The sequence below is a fragment of the Neodiprion fabricii genome, chromosome 3 (assembly GCF_021155785.1).
Source record: "Neodiprion fabricii isolate iyNeoFabr1 chromosome 3, iyNeoFabr1.1, whole genome shotgun sequence".
NCBI classification, from domain to species: Eukaryota; Metazoa; Arthropoda; class Insecta; order Hymenoptera; family Diprionidae; genus Neodiprion; species Neodiprion fabricii.
Window position 1 is genome coordinate 40,367,246 of NC_060241.1, and position 15,488 is coordinate 40,382,733.

At 51.2% G+C, this 15,488-nt stretch overlaps 1 pseudogene; it reads right to left on the reverse strand.

Moving 5' to 3' along the window:
* Positions 1-9,726: 9,726 nt before the first annotated feature.
* LOC124179274 lies at positions 9,727-9,908 on the reverse strand (annotated as a pseudogene).
* Between the last annotated feature and the right edge of the window lie 5,580 nt (positions 9,909-15,488).

The following is a 15,488-nucleotide window of genomic DNA, read 5'->3' on the forward strand; positions in this document are numbered from 1 at the left end:
ACCCACCAAGAAACAAACACCCCATACAACCACACGCCCCACACCCACACCAACACCACGGTACACACCACCCCCCGCACCAACCCCCCAATGGGCACGCACCAGATTCGCGAGACCACCACAGACGACAGAGGACAGGATCTTACAGACACTCGCTAACATGGACAGACACACAGAATCGACACAGACAAAACAAACATGCAAACAACACACAGGACCACACCCCGAGATAATAGCCATAATTGCAAGTTTAGAACCAGCAAGCACCCTATACGACGAATTACGAGCACAAAAAGAAAGATACATGACCAGACGGGCACACGAACGCACAAACACTGACGAAACAGAAGCCAGCACCTCAACACACCAACCACACACCACACATCAAACAGCACCACACAAAACACAACCCCCCAACACACCAGACACCGACAGCGACACAGATTCCACCACCTCCACCGCAGAGACAGTGATACACATCGAAACCACACACACAGGCACGCTACAAACACAAACGACGGACAACGACACAGACAGTAACACCGACACCACCTCACTCACGGACACAGTCGAACATACACAAACACCCCAACCAGCCACACACACCACACGGGACTCAAAACGATACAAAAAACGAAAATCAATACGGAAACAGAAAAAAGAACAAAACAGGAAACACTAGACAAACTGACAACACCAAACGGACGGACGAACAACGACGCACACACAACACGGGACGCAATACGATACAAAAAAAAAAAAAAAAGGGACAAAACAGAAAACACCAAATACACTAACAACACCAAACCGACGGACGAACAACGACAGACGGAGGCCAAAGAAACAGAACACAACCCAAAAAGAGAGAAGAGAAGGGAGAAGAAACCACGAGCCACGAGGTACAAAGAACAACGCAAAAACTCACCAAGACCCACACCGACGAGAGCCACCGTACCAAAACCAAAAATTCAAGTACAAAATAATATAAGAATAGAATAAGTTTATATAAAAAAAAAAAAAAAAAAAAACATGATTTTGATTAAGACACACGAGACTAAGTAGAATGAGTAGATATAAGACGACCCACAACCCACACCAAACACACACCCCGCAAATACAACCCAACCTCCATCCCTTAACCCCGACAGATCGGAGCAGACAACACAGAAACAACAAAAATAACAAAAGGCGAATACACAGACGAAAGGACCACAAAATCCGTCACCGAAACCGGCTCACCCTATAGGCCTCGCCCCGCGTGGGGAGGGGGGAGTTGTGACGTTGCACCTAGAGTGCAAGTCACAACAAACCCCAAACCCGCGGGGAAGAGCCGAACGGGTGAGCCCTGTCCCGTCGGGAAAGACCCGAACATCACCGAAGCCCCCCGACGCTCGGCAGAGCCGAGCGCGAGATTCAGTAAGAGCACGGAAGTAACCGCAGCAACACCTGAGCAGCCCAGCCTAAGAGCGAACGAGAAAGAAAGAGAGAGAGTCACAGCCACACACCGATACACCCAGCTACACTCAACCACACCGAGAGAAAGAAAGAGAGAGAGTCACACCCACACACACCGGTACACCCAGCTACACTCCACCACACCTCGAGACACCCACCCACACGCCGACGACACCAGGTTAGCCTGCATTCTACCGCCGATCTGCTCCTCCCCTCGCAATACCACCCTGTCTACCACACACTCCCCGTCACTCTACACCACCCTCCCCTCGCCTTATCAACCCTTCCGAACTCATATTCCCCGTCACCTCCCACACTCCTCCCCCCCCCCCCGCGCGCGTATCTGTAAGTTAGTATTAAGTAACGCTAAGGGCTGAGGCGTGATCAGCCACCGCTCAAGTCTACAACCCTTTTGTACCTCTTAGTTTAAGTCGAGCCCTGGTGCAAAAATACACACACTAAGTTTTACCGATTATATCCGCCCCGTCTCTAATTGTCTTCCCCACCCATATTATTCGTGCGGACTCAAAACCCGTCACAGGCTTTTGAATAAAATCTTACGCAACAACGCCTCAACGATCGGGGAGAAGACAAGAATTTTGACTACAATCGGAATTCTGAAATCGTTGACAGTCAAATTTCAACAATTGCAGAAAGTGGGTGACGGATTACGAAGCCGACGAAGAAGCGATCGAGTACGGTGGGAAGATTTGGAATCAGCTTTCGAGAGGAGAATTCGAACTGGATCCATCGTCAATTTGAAGCATAAAGATGTGGAGAGATTTCTAGAAGACGCAAAGGTACTAGCTGTGGCGAGACTGAAAAACGCTCTGAAGAAAGACAGGAGCTTGAAAGCCAACGTTATCCTGGCTTGTAAATTTGAACTCAGAAAAGTTGATCGCACGGTGGAAGAGATCAAATTTTTTAATACGAGAAATGAAATCATCCTCCAGACAACGGATATCAGCGAATGGTTCATCGAAAACGCGACGGAGCGTTTGTTGAAAAAGGTGGAAGATTTCCAGGAAAAGGATTCAGGCTGGTCGCTGACCGAAATAATCAATTTGACTGTGAATATCAACAAGTACGTGCCACTACGAGGCGGTGTCTTCACATACACCCCGTTACCTAAGCATATCAGTGATAAGAAGGCTGTAGTAAACATCAGAAACAACGACTCTTACTGCTTTCTTTGGTCGGTCACCGCAGCTCTGTTCCCAGCCGACAACAACCATCCTAACGCGACCAGCTCGTACCCACATTTCAGCTCAGTGCTACGGTATGATGGTATAACGTTTCCTATGTCTCTAGACAAAAACACCATTTCAAAATTTGAGAAGCTTAACGACCTATCAATTAACGTTTATGGTATAGTCCAAGGTGATCGGAAAAAGTGAAATAGTACCGATTCACCTGAGTCAGAACGAGTCTGATAAACCTGTAATTCATCTTTTGGCGATAGAAACTGAAACCAGTGACGATGACGATGACGATGATATGGTAAATTATGAAAAAAATAGAATCTTTCATTTCACTTGTATTCGAAATTTATCACGGTTGACAAGATCTCAAATTTCCAAGCATAAATGTCATACTTGGTTGTGCGATAGGTGTCTGTCTCATTTTAATTTCGAAAGATGTTTGTTGAAGCACCGAGCTGATTGCATGAATTTAAACAAAACCAAAGTTATTCTACCTACAGATGAGGAAAAAATACAGGGCTTTTATTTAGACAAACAATGTTCCCCCGGGCTCACATTGTTTGCCCGGGGGTGATATATATACAAGTTCCGCCCCTGGCGGTGGCTTTAAAAGGAGTATAATATAAAATTGTGGGGTATAAGCACAATATAAAAAGATAAAATGGTCATAAAGTAAAAGGAATACACATCTTTGGTTTAGGTAATAAAAGCTAAGTTGCATGCACTCCAAGGACCAGAGTGTACATGGAGAAAAGTATAAATAGAGATAGAAAAAGGGTGCACTAAGTCCTGGAGTACATGCAGCCTGTTAAAACTATAAAGGAGGACAGAGTAGTATAAACGAGTATAGATAAAGGAATAAATCAAGAAGGTAAAATAGAGTGCATTAAAATATGTGGCTTAGATGTGCATAAGAATTAAAATGTAGGGCCTGACCCCTACCGGCCACCGCCCTTGAATTTCAATAACAATAAAGACAGAAAACAGTGTAAAGTTTAGAAATAAAAGGAGTAAAGAGTTCAAGACATTAAAATGCATTGGGACGCAGCCTAGACTTGGCCCGTGAGCGGCGGCCTTTCGCCGTTCGGATTTTCAGTTTGAATTGCTCCCGCGTCACTCCCCAAGGGTCCGCTAATCTCAGGCACGCGGTATTGCCTGACGCCCGAGACGTGCTCCACGTATATATCGCGGGACCAGCGTATGGTCTCCGAGACAATGAGCCGGCGCATCAGAGCTGCATACCTGTTACCGACATGCAGCTGCTTCAGCACCGACTCATTCCTCGGGTCCCATGAGCCGAGGACGCCGACGACGAACGCAGAGACCGTCACCCGGTAACCGCGCCTTCCGAGCTCGTCGGCCAGGGGCTTATATTTCCAGATCTTACGTCCCCTGGCCTCATCAAAAGCTATCTTGCGATTCTCGAAAGGCACGGTCACGTCGACGATGACGATGCTCTTTGAGGGCTCATGCCTGACCACAATGTCAGGTCTAAGAGCCCCCAGTTCCCCGTCGACCCCCTCGACGCGCTGGTTCACCCGGAGCTGCCCTGGCAGGCGGTTCGCCTTCGCTAGGCGGGCGACGATGGCATCATGCCGCAGCTGCCACGCGGCCGAGTGCGGGCGGCAGTGGCAGATCACATGGGGAAGGGATTCGAGTGCTTCCCCGCAACGCCGGCAACGCCTGTCTCCGTCGCCCCAGCGTCGTGCCCCGTTAAGGGGCAGGACGTCTAGGCGCGCGCGGTGGACAAAGCGCCAATCAGCGAAGCGGGTGAAGCTGCCGCCGCGGAAGAAGTGGTTGGAATACCTCGACCACGACGACACCTCGAATACCTTCCCCTGATCAGGCTTCCTGAGAAGCCTCAGACTGTAGTGTTCCGCCCATGCCGCCCGCAGCCGGCGTACAATTTGGCCCCGCGCTCGCGGTGGCACCACCGTCGTCCGCCCAGCCGAGCCCCGGATCTCCACGGCCAGCTCCCCAAGCTCGGCAGACCATCGCCACTTCAGGCCCAGGGCCTTCGCGCTCCTCCTCGCCGCATTCCGAGCCCTCGACCACAGCGAGGAAGTGTCCCCCCCGTCTCTGGCAAGCCCATCTTCCAGCGAACCGGAGAGATAGGCCGCCAGGTCGTAGCGCGACGGGTCCCGTCCAAGTTTCCTGGACACCGCCCGCCCCAGTGAGCTCCACGCCAACTCCCTGACCCCCGCATCGGCCGCGGATAACATCCGGAAGGCGTGAGCGATGGTCAGGGCGTCGGCAAGGTCAGCCAGAGGAAGCAGTCCGCATCCCCCCCTACTGGGAGGGAGGAAGACCACTTCCGCGCTAGCCCTCTGGGGAAGATTTAGCCAGGACTTGGCCAGGCGCTTAGCTAGCCTGTCGGCTGCCGTCAGAGGACCCTTCTCCACGTGTGCTCCCCGCAACGAGAAGTCAAGACGGGGCAATATGAAAGTTGCCACCGTCTCAACCTTCTGCCACGGGGTGAGGAGGGACTCGTCAACGGCTCGGAGGTCACGTTCCAGCTCCTGGACCGTCACCAGCGGGGTCTGCTTCACCTGGTAGCCAGTCGGGATCCCCAGGTGCAGGTAAGGCTCCCCCTCCGCCAGAGCCGTCATTTCTTGACCCTGGAGGGTGAAGCGGGTGGGAAGAACTCGGCCACCGCGCCCACGCCCCATGTGGAGCGTGGCGCACTTTGCGGGCTTAAACCGAAGTCCTATCCCACCCGCCGCAGCCTCCACTGCCCCTAATAGCGCCTCCATTCCCTCCGGAGTGTCTGAAATTAAAGCCAGATCGTCGGCGTATGCTAGTAAGTTGTGCCGATGGCCGTGTAGCGTGTAACCCGCCGGGTGGGCCGATGCTGCACGCAGCACCGGTTCCAGCGCCAGGTTAAACGCCACAGGGCTCATCGGGCACCCTTGACGCACTCCGGAGCGGATGGTGACGGGGTCCGTGTACCCTTCGGACGTTCGCACACGGGTGGAGCAGCCATTATACATCTCCTCTACAATGTTTCTTAACGGCGACGGGACTCCCGCCCCCTCAAAGGCGCTCCAGATCGCCTCGTGGGGGACCGAGCCGAACGCGTTCGACAAGTCCAGCCACGAGACGATCACTTGGCGCCCCGACCTGCGAGCGTCGGAAAGGACCTCCTGCAGTACGAAGTTGTGCTCATAGCACCCCTCGCACGGCAGGAAGCCCTTTTGTTCCGGACTGAGCCGGTTGTTATGGACGGCCCAGGCAGTAAGCTGGTCAGCCAGCAGCGCGGCGAAGAGTTTGGGCGTGGTGTCACCCAGCGCGAGCGGCCTCCAGTTGGACAGGTCGTCGCGGTCACCCTTTTTGTAGATGAGCACCGTGTTCGACGACTTCCAGCTGGGGGGGACCGCCTCCAGACGACGGCAGGCGTTAAACGTCGCCGCCAGCAGACGACAATCGGGGTCGGCCTTTCGGAGGTCACGGTAGGTGAGCCCGTCGGGACCCGGCGCAGAATTATTCATACGCCGGAGCCGACGGTCCACCTCTCGCTCCGTGAAAGGCCTAACCAGATCGTCGTTGCTGTTTTCGTCCGGAGGTGTGAGAGGTTCGGCCAGAGGGCGGCCCCCCAGGCTCTCCGCCGGAGCGTACATGCCCTCAAAGTGTTGACGGATCCGCTCCTTTGACACTTCGCAGTGCTGGAGCGGGCCCGTCAACACTTCTTGGACAGCGCGCCGACGGTTCGCCCGAAAGAGCCGTTGGATCCTCGTGGCCTCTCTCACTCGGTCCCCCCCCGCTGGAAGTGCCCCACGGCGCTCCCCACCGGGGCTCCCGCGATTCCCCGCCCGCCCGGACCCCCCGCGCGTGGCTTCCCCAGCCCTCCCCCCGCGCCGGCCCCCCGCACGACCGGCCGCCCTCTCCTCCCCCGCAGCCCCCGTTCTCGCGCCGGTGATCTGGAGGAACATGGCGACTCGCGCCGCCAGCTCCTCCAGATCGTCCCAACTGACAGCCACCTCCGCCAAGCCGATCAGTTGCTCCCGCTCACGCACGACGCCTTCCTCGTCGACACGATTACCAGCGTGGTGGATCATTGCGGACCGATCGGCCGGCCTCGGCGGCTGCCCCACCGGAGCCGGTGGCTGACGGGGTTGGTTGGGCCGTCGTTGGCTCCTCGCAGGCGGACACCCGCGCCCAGAGGTCGCGGGCCTCCCGTCACCTGTGGCTCCTCCTGCCCGTTGTGCTCCGGTCCTCCGGATAGCACCTCCTCTGTTTACTGTTCGGCTCCGGGGCTCCATATCCGTGGAGCACGTGTCCGGCGTCCTTGATCTGAAAACGGGACGATTGTGATTATTGTTGTTATTGTTGTTATTACTATTGTTATTGTTGATGTTATTGTTGTATTCGTTTTCGCGTGCATGCGTGCCTGGCCTCGCATTAACCCCCGGGGCGCAAGCACGGGAGCCTCGCCTTGTTTTAGTTGGCGGTCGCGTGTTATTGTTGTTATTATTATTACTATTATTATTATCTGAACTACTAATCGCTGCGTCGCCTGGGGGCTCGAACACGGACGACGACCCCGATGATGATGTAATGGACGGGGCAGGTGAAGACGGCGGGCTCTCCTCGGTGGACGCCGGGGCGGACCCGCGGGGATGTCGTCGGCGGGTCCGCTGGGGGACGACGCTCCACGGTTCCCTCGCTGGTGAGACCGCCCTCGACTCAGCTTCCGCGATGGAGGGGAGGGTCCTTGCCGCACGTGGCAGTGCGGCAGGTGGTCTCCAGGTGGTCGTAGCGACCCTCCCCCCTGCGAGGGGCCTTGAGGTGGTGATCGGCCCCCCGCACATCGTCGTCGTCGTCTTCGCCGTCGTCAGTGTGGCAGCCACCGCCGACGTGATCGGCTGTCCGCTTACCGACCCCGCTCTCCGGCTCCTGGTGTTGTGGGCCGGTGGGGCCGGCATCTCCCACGGTGGAGGGCTGCTTCCGGTGGGGCCGCCAGGGGGAAGTGATGTGGCCCTGGCGGCCGATCGCAGCCCTCTGCGTGCAGCCGGCACGCCGGACGATGGCTGCGTCGATGCGGTGGTGGCGCCCGCGGTGACGGCGGCGTATGTGGTAGCCGCCGTCCTCATCCTCCCCGGGAGTGTGGATGGTCGTAGGGGGCCTCCTCTGGTGGTGGTGGGCCCCGCCGCGTTTGGAGATGGAGTTGCGGCGGGGCGCAGATGTTGTGCCCCCCTTAGTCCCGGGGGTGTCCGCAATGGTCTGGTCGCGGTGCCTCTCCTGGTGGTGGTGGATGTTGGTGGTGGAGTCGGCTCGACCGGCACGCTGGCGGCTCTCCTCCTCCTCGTCAGGGGGGCCTCGTGGATGGAAGGGCGGGCCCCCGGAGAGCCGCGTTGACCCCCGCTGGTCCTCCGCACCCCGTCGTTGGAGAGACGGGGTGCCTCTGGGGTCCTCCTCATTGCCGGCAGCCGACTGGTGCTGCACCGCGCTCCAGACCCGGTCGTCGTGGCGGGCGCCACAGGTGTTGTGTGGGCGGTCTCGTTGCTCCTCCGTGGGTGGCTGGTGGTCTGCCGCGTCGTCCTTGACGTCCCGCTGGTGGTGACAAGGCACGTGGTGGTAATTGCCCTGCTGGAGCCCGCCGTCGCCGTCGTCGTCGTTGCTGTCCTCGTCGCCCGTGTCCGACCCACAGGCGCCGCAGCGCTGAAAAAGTACATAATTGGCCGCTCACGGCCCTCGTCAATAGTGCGCGGCTGTTGCGCCGCGGGTGCTTCAGGCGCACCCCGACTACCTGTAGCTGGCGCGGGATGGGCCCGCTCGTGGTGCAGCTTCACCGCCTTGAGGGGATACCCCCCCTCGCCGATGAAGCCACACACACCGCAGCGGAACTTCGTCCCGCGCTCTGGGTGGTATTTTCTCAGATGTTTTTTAAGGTCGGCGTGCGCCCTAAACGCCCCCACCGCCCATGTCCCCCTACCCCTGCCACCTCGAAAACAATCTTGGCAGCGGAACTCGTCCGGGAACGGGAAGTCCACAAAAACTTCCATCCCGCCGCTGAGTGAAGCCGCCGATTCAGCGGTGCCTTAAGAAAAGAAGAAAGAAAAGGGGAGATAGAAAAGGATGGGAATGAAAGAGGGGTTATCCAAGGAGTTGAAAAGAGAAAGCGACAGTCGGTATTGCCTCTGTTACCTAAAGAGAGAGTCGGTAACAGAGGGGGAGGATAAATTACCGACGGCCCGCAGTACCGACCTGTGACTCGCGCCAACAGCTTCGGCTACTGACCGCCGCGGGGGCAGCACCAGCCTGTCGCACCTTTGGCCGGTCAGACGTGTTTCAGTCGTTCCCGACCTCGGGCAACGACAGACGTGGTGGTAGAAGGATCTCGAAGCTGTCGCCGAGGGAATAACTCGCGCTATTTCCTCAGAGAAACTTCGAGACTTACGTTAACTCTGGGCTGTTGAAGCCGGAGAGACCAACCCTCGTGCCGACGCACTTGCAGTTGGTCTTCCAGCAACTACAACCCGTTGAGTTTTAACGCGTTTAGGATGGGAGCGCAACCGGACACTGCAACTCACCGTCACAAGGGCACCAACAAGTGTTGGTGCGACGGCTCGTTACAGTGACGGAAACTAGGGGTGGGGTACGGGATTAACCGGCCTAGTGCCGCGCGAGAGCGGCTAAGTACGGTCGCCTCGCAATCGGCACCGTATGGCCGGGGGAAAGAGCGAGAAGAGAAAAAGAAAGGCACCACTTACCTCTGACGGGTCCACCCACCGGCGCGATGTCCCGGGGAGTTCCGCCGCACACACTACGGGTTGACGAAGCGGGGGAGACGTACACACTCGCGGCACAACACTCGCGCACTTAAACCACGTCCCGATCGCTTCTCGGCGGGATTGAAACTAAATAGCCTAGCTAATAAATAGAATAAATAAATAAATAAAATCTCAAGTGTAGAAATAAAATAAATAAATATATACAAGTGTATAAATAAAAATGTATATACAAGTCAGGAAAAAATTAAAAAATAAAAATCTAAAAATTCAAAAAATTAAAAATCAGCTAACCTATCCTGCTGATTTTTGGAAGGTGGCGGAGTGTACTGATGTTAAAGTCCTAGTGGGCCTGCTCCCTACGGTACTGCAATGCAGGGTCGACCCGCGGCGAAGCCGGAGCAAGCCCCTGACACTCCACCACCTTCCAAAAATCAGATTAATATACTGGCTCCCCAATGGGGAGCGTATCAGATATTAAGCTGATAAGAACAGATAAAGGGCTTTTATTTAGACAAACAATGTTCCCCCGGGCTCACATTGTTTGCCCGGGGGTGATATATATACAAGTTCCGCCCCTGGCGGTGGTTTTAAAAGGAGTATAATATAAAATTGTGGGGTATAAGCTCAATATAAAAAGATAAAATGGTCATAAAGTAAAAGGAATACACATCTTTGGTTTAGGTAATAAAAGCTAAGTTGCATGCACTCCAAGGACCAGAGTGTACATGGAGAAAAGTATAAATAGAGATAGAAAAAGGGTGCACTAAGTCCTGGAGTACATGCAGCCTGTTAAAACTATAAAGGAGGACAGAGTAGTATAAACGAGTATAGATAAAGGAATAAATCAAGAAGGTAAAATAGAGTGCATTAAAATATGTGGCTTAGATGTGCATAAGAATTAAAATGTAGGGCCTGACCCCTACCGGCCACCGCCCTTGAATTTCAATAACAATAAAGACAGAAAACAGTGTAAAGTTGGCCTTTCGCCGTTCGGATTTTCAGTTTGAATTGCTCCCGCGTCACTCCCATCGCGATCAAGCGATTTCAAGCACAAAGAAACCGTTCCATTCTGCATTTACGCGGATCTCGAATGTTTACTGCAACCCACACATGAAAGTTTTGGGGAAAATAGAACAATTTATCAGAAGCATCTTCCGTATAGTATAGCTTACTATCTACATTGCGCGTTTGACGATTCGCTTTCAAAATTCAAAATTAATCGTGGAGAAACTTGCATCCAATGGTTTGTGAACGAGTTAAAGGAATTGGCACTTTCGTTAGAGGGATATTACAAGACTGTTGTACCGATGGAACCACTAAATTTCAATCAGATCAACGAATTTGATTTGTCAGCGGTCTGTCATATTTGTGAAAAACCGTTTACTCTCACAGACGTGAAACATCGGGATCACTGTCATTTCACAGGAAAGTACCGTGGTGCTGCTCACCGCAGCTGTAATCTAAATTACCAAAATTCGCACACCATCCCAGTGATATTCCACAATCTTTCGGGTTACGATTCGCATTTTCTGATCAAAGCCCTGGGTACGTCATTCGAAGGTACTGTTAAACTATTACCTGTCAACAAAGAAAAGTACATTTCCTTCACTAAATTCGTTAAGGGAACGGATGTAACGTTCCGTTTCATAGATTCGTACCGTTTCATGCCTAGCAGTCTCGATAAATTATCATCGCATCTGGACGATTGTCGAAAAACAATAACACGTAAATTCTGCAGTAGCTTGAACAAATTTCGGTTATTGACTAGGAAAGGTGTCTTCCCGTACGAATACATAGACAGTTGGGAGAAGCTCGAGGAGAAACATTTACCAGCCAAAGAACAGTTTTATTCAAAATTGAACGACCGGAATATATCAGACGACGATTACGCGCATGCGTGCGACGTATGGCAAACTTTTAACGTCCAAACTTTGGGAGAGTATTCGGACTTGTATTTACAGACGGACGTGTTTTTACTGGCTGACGTTTTTCAAAATTTTCGACAGAGCTGTTGGACGACGTACAAACTGGACCCGTTACATTACTACACAGCGCCCGGTCTGTCGTTTGATGCAATGTTAAAATGTACAGGCATCGAACTCGAGCTTCTCACCGACATAGACATGGTTATGTTTATCGAAAAAGGTATTCGTGGTGGTGTATCACAGTGTTCGAACAGATATGCAAAGGCCAACAACAGGTACATGAGAGAGAAATTCGATCCTGAGGTCGAAGAATCTTATCTCATGTACTTTGACGTTAATAATTTGTACGGTGCAGCTATGAGCTTTGCTCTGCCATACAGTTCCTTCGAATGGGTATCAGACTTCAGACAATGCGACGTTCTTACCATCTCGGACGATGCAGAGTTTGGTTACGTGCTGGAGGTAGATTTGGAATATCCTGCGGAACTGCATGAAACTCATAAGGATTTACCATTGTGTCCGGAGCACTATGTACCTCCGATTTCGACCAATAAACAGCCAAAATTGACGCCCACGCTATTTTCCAAGAAAAACTACGTTGTTCACTACCGCGTTTTGAAACAATGTTTACAATTAGGTTTAAAATTACTCAAAATTCATAGAGTTCTCAAATTCAAGCAAACTCCGTGGCTGAAAAAATATATAGATTTAAATACCGATTTGCGAAAAAAATCTGACAACGAATTTGAGAAAAATTTTTACAAGCTAATGAACAACGCAGTTTTTGGCAAAACTATGGAAAACGTGCGAAAGTACAGAGATGTTCGATTGATCACCGAATGGGATGGACGGTACGGTGCGAGAGCTACCATAGCCAAGCCTAATTTTCACAGCTGCACCGTTTTCGACAAAGATATAATTATCGTTGAAATGAGTAAGATGAAAGTCAAGTTGAACAAACCATTGTACGCAGGTTTCTCCATCATGGATCTAGCCAAAACATACATCTACGATTTTCATTACAATTATATCAAACAGAAATTCGGTAACCGAGCAAAATTAATGTATACAGATACAGATAGTTTAATTTACAATTTTACCGTCCCCGACATTTACGAACACATGAAGGCGGACTTGCATAAATTTGACACGTCGGATTATCCTCTTGACAACGCTTATGGAATGCCTCTAGCGAACAAAAAAGTTCTCGGTTTGATGAAAGACGAGAACAACGGCAAAATCATGCTCGAATTTGTAGGGTTACGAGCTAAACTGTACGCGTTCCGAGTCATGGGAGATGAGACAGACACTAAACGTGCCAAAGGAGTCAGAGGATCAGCGTTAAGAAAAATAACCTTTAACGATTATTTGGACTGTGCGTTGAAACGTGAAAATCTATCCTCAAATCAGCATTTGATCATGAGTCGAAAGCACGAGGTATACGAGTACACCGTAGAACAGCAGAAAGTAGCACTGAGCTGGAATGACGACAAGCGGATCGTGTTTCAAAATACAACCGACACGCTTCCGTGGGGCTACAAGCCTACACCTTAGCTTTATAACTTTACCATGTCTGTCGATTGTCTAAAAAGACGCATACTTGTTGTGTGTCGGATATAAAATAAAGAGGGACATACGTTTTTACGAAAAAAATTCATTTATTAAAATGTTACATGTCCGATTCGTTTATCCAACTGTTGTGTGTATTGTCAAAACCTAACCATTTAACGTATATTTTTCTTCCACGCTTCTTGAGCACCTTCTCCACCAGATAGATATCCGGATGCTTAACCTTGAGGAGCTCTTGTTCGTAGAAGCCACCAGCGATGGGTTGATCTCGGTAGTCTTTGAGCTTGTACGTCACAGGATGAGTATTTTCCACTCGACTTATCGTGAATATTTCGGTCGTCCAATTGGGAGTGTAACCTTTCTCGAAGACATTTTTGAATTTGCTGATTCGAACTTTGTCGCCGGATTTGAACTTTGCCGATACGGTAGGTATCGCTCGAAGCCCTCCGTACGCCTGACGTAACAACAGCCTCTCGTTTGCAACGGTGACATCCGACGGTTTCATTCTTATGGTTCGGTGTTTGACGTTGTTGTAAGCCGAAACCAAATCGGATAAGATATCGAGCCACTTGTAGCTTCCTTGCATGCTGAACCGTGTCCACATTTTACCTTTCAGCGTGCGATTGAAACGTTCACAGATCGAAGCCTTCAAATTACTGTACGTGGAGTAAAGTTTGATTCCGTAGCGTGTCATAAGCGATTCGAATTTCGAGTTGTAAAATTCCGTTCCTCTGTCGACGTGTAAATTTTTCGGTACCCGTCCTTGGACAAGCACAGATTCCATTGCCTTCGTAACATCGTCTCCAGACTTGCTCTTTATCGGTACAGCCCACGCATACTTTGAAAAGATATCAATGACTGTGAGCATGTACTTGTAGCCTTTGTTTTGTCCAGCGTACGACGTCATATCAACAAGATCCGCCTGCCAGGTCTCGTCGATGCCGCGCACGTCTACACGTCGACGCGGGTAATTCCGGCGTGCAGGCTTATGCAGTTCCGTCACCAGTGCTTGCTTTTCCTCGTTCATATTCCAACGCTATTAGTCTGGTGTCCAATTTGGAAATGATTTCCGCGTTTCGAATCGACAAGTCTCTGCCTGTTTTAAAGTCTGTGTAGAAGGTATCCAAGGCTTTCTCCGTGGTGATCTCCAAAGCTTTGATCATTTGATCGAGGTTGTCGATTCGTTTTTGCAGCACGCCGAATTTTCGTCTCAAGGTTTTTAAAGTTACAGCATTGTTCGGCTCTGCGGGATCCGCGACGTTGCACAGTCTCTTGTTCCGTATATCGTAATGCCCGTCCGCTGTTATTTGAAACCCGACACCCGGAGGACCGCGAGTGCTCGCGGTCGTGTTTTTATTCAGCTGACGTCCAAACACGTCGACGCTCATCTCGGTAATGAATGCAAAAATGACGGGAGCTGCTTAATAAATGATCCCTGCTTCGCGTAGCTCTTCGATAATGGAGATTATTTCGTTATTGTGACTCGGATTTCCCGCTGCCTGAGATGCCAGGAGTAAACGAAGACGCTCCACCAACTCGTTTGGATCATCCCAGAAGACGTATTCCGTTTCAACACCTTGTCGAGTGATCATAGCTTGCGGAAGTAGACCTTTACCCTTTCGGCGAGGTGACGGAGAATAATCCATTAATTCGGCAATGACATTTCTAAATTTGTAACTGTTATCGTTTCGAACAGCCCCGTCGGATGAGTAATACTTCTTATGCGCGTTCGTTGCGAGGATTATGTTTTTAAAATTTTCCCGATCTCCGGCGCTCACAGAAGAACCGTCGGGCTTCTTTTTGAACAAAAGTTCCAGCAAACCCTTCGTTTTCGGGTAACGCGTGTCGCCAATACGAACGTAGTCACTCTCAAAAGATATCAACGAATCACCGATCATCGGTCCGTTTGAGAGGTTGCGTACACCGTACACGTTGTCCAATTCGCCTTTTGTCTTCGCATCTCTCATCAGTGCAAAATACTCGTCCTCGACCGGTGTTTCTACGACTGTTTCATCCCCCGCCGAAGCAAAGGAATCGTCCATTTCCGAGACAGTTTCATTTTTCGTTTCATTTTTCATCTCCTTTATTTCTTCTTTAATTTCTTCCACCTCTTGTTTGACAGGTTTGGTGTCTTTTGTAACATTCACCAGTTCTTGCAACGGAGTCACTACTGGTTTGAAAACGTCACTCAATTTCTGAGTCGTAGATTCCCTGCCCGACTTGAGCAATCTGTGTTTTCGACGGATCGCAGCACTTGCTTGAGCGATCTGATGTAGGACATCTTTTTGCTTGGAAATTTCAGAGCTCTGCATGTTGACGCAACTGAGTCTGCAGCGCTACTGCGTCTCTCGCTCGAAAACGGTAAATTTTATTCCTTTTCCAGGCTAACAAAAGAATCGAATCCCCTCCTGTATCGTCCTTCGTTGAGCTCACTGTCTTTGTCGATCACCAGAAACCCGTACTTCTCACCGTTCCAGCATGCAGAGCACACACTTTTAAACTCTGTGTAAGACATATCGGTGTTCACATGATCGTTGTATACGTGTCTCAGGTTCATATCGTCTTGTTTGAATAACACGAGTAAGTTTACGTTGTCGCGCACGAGA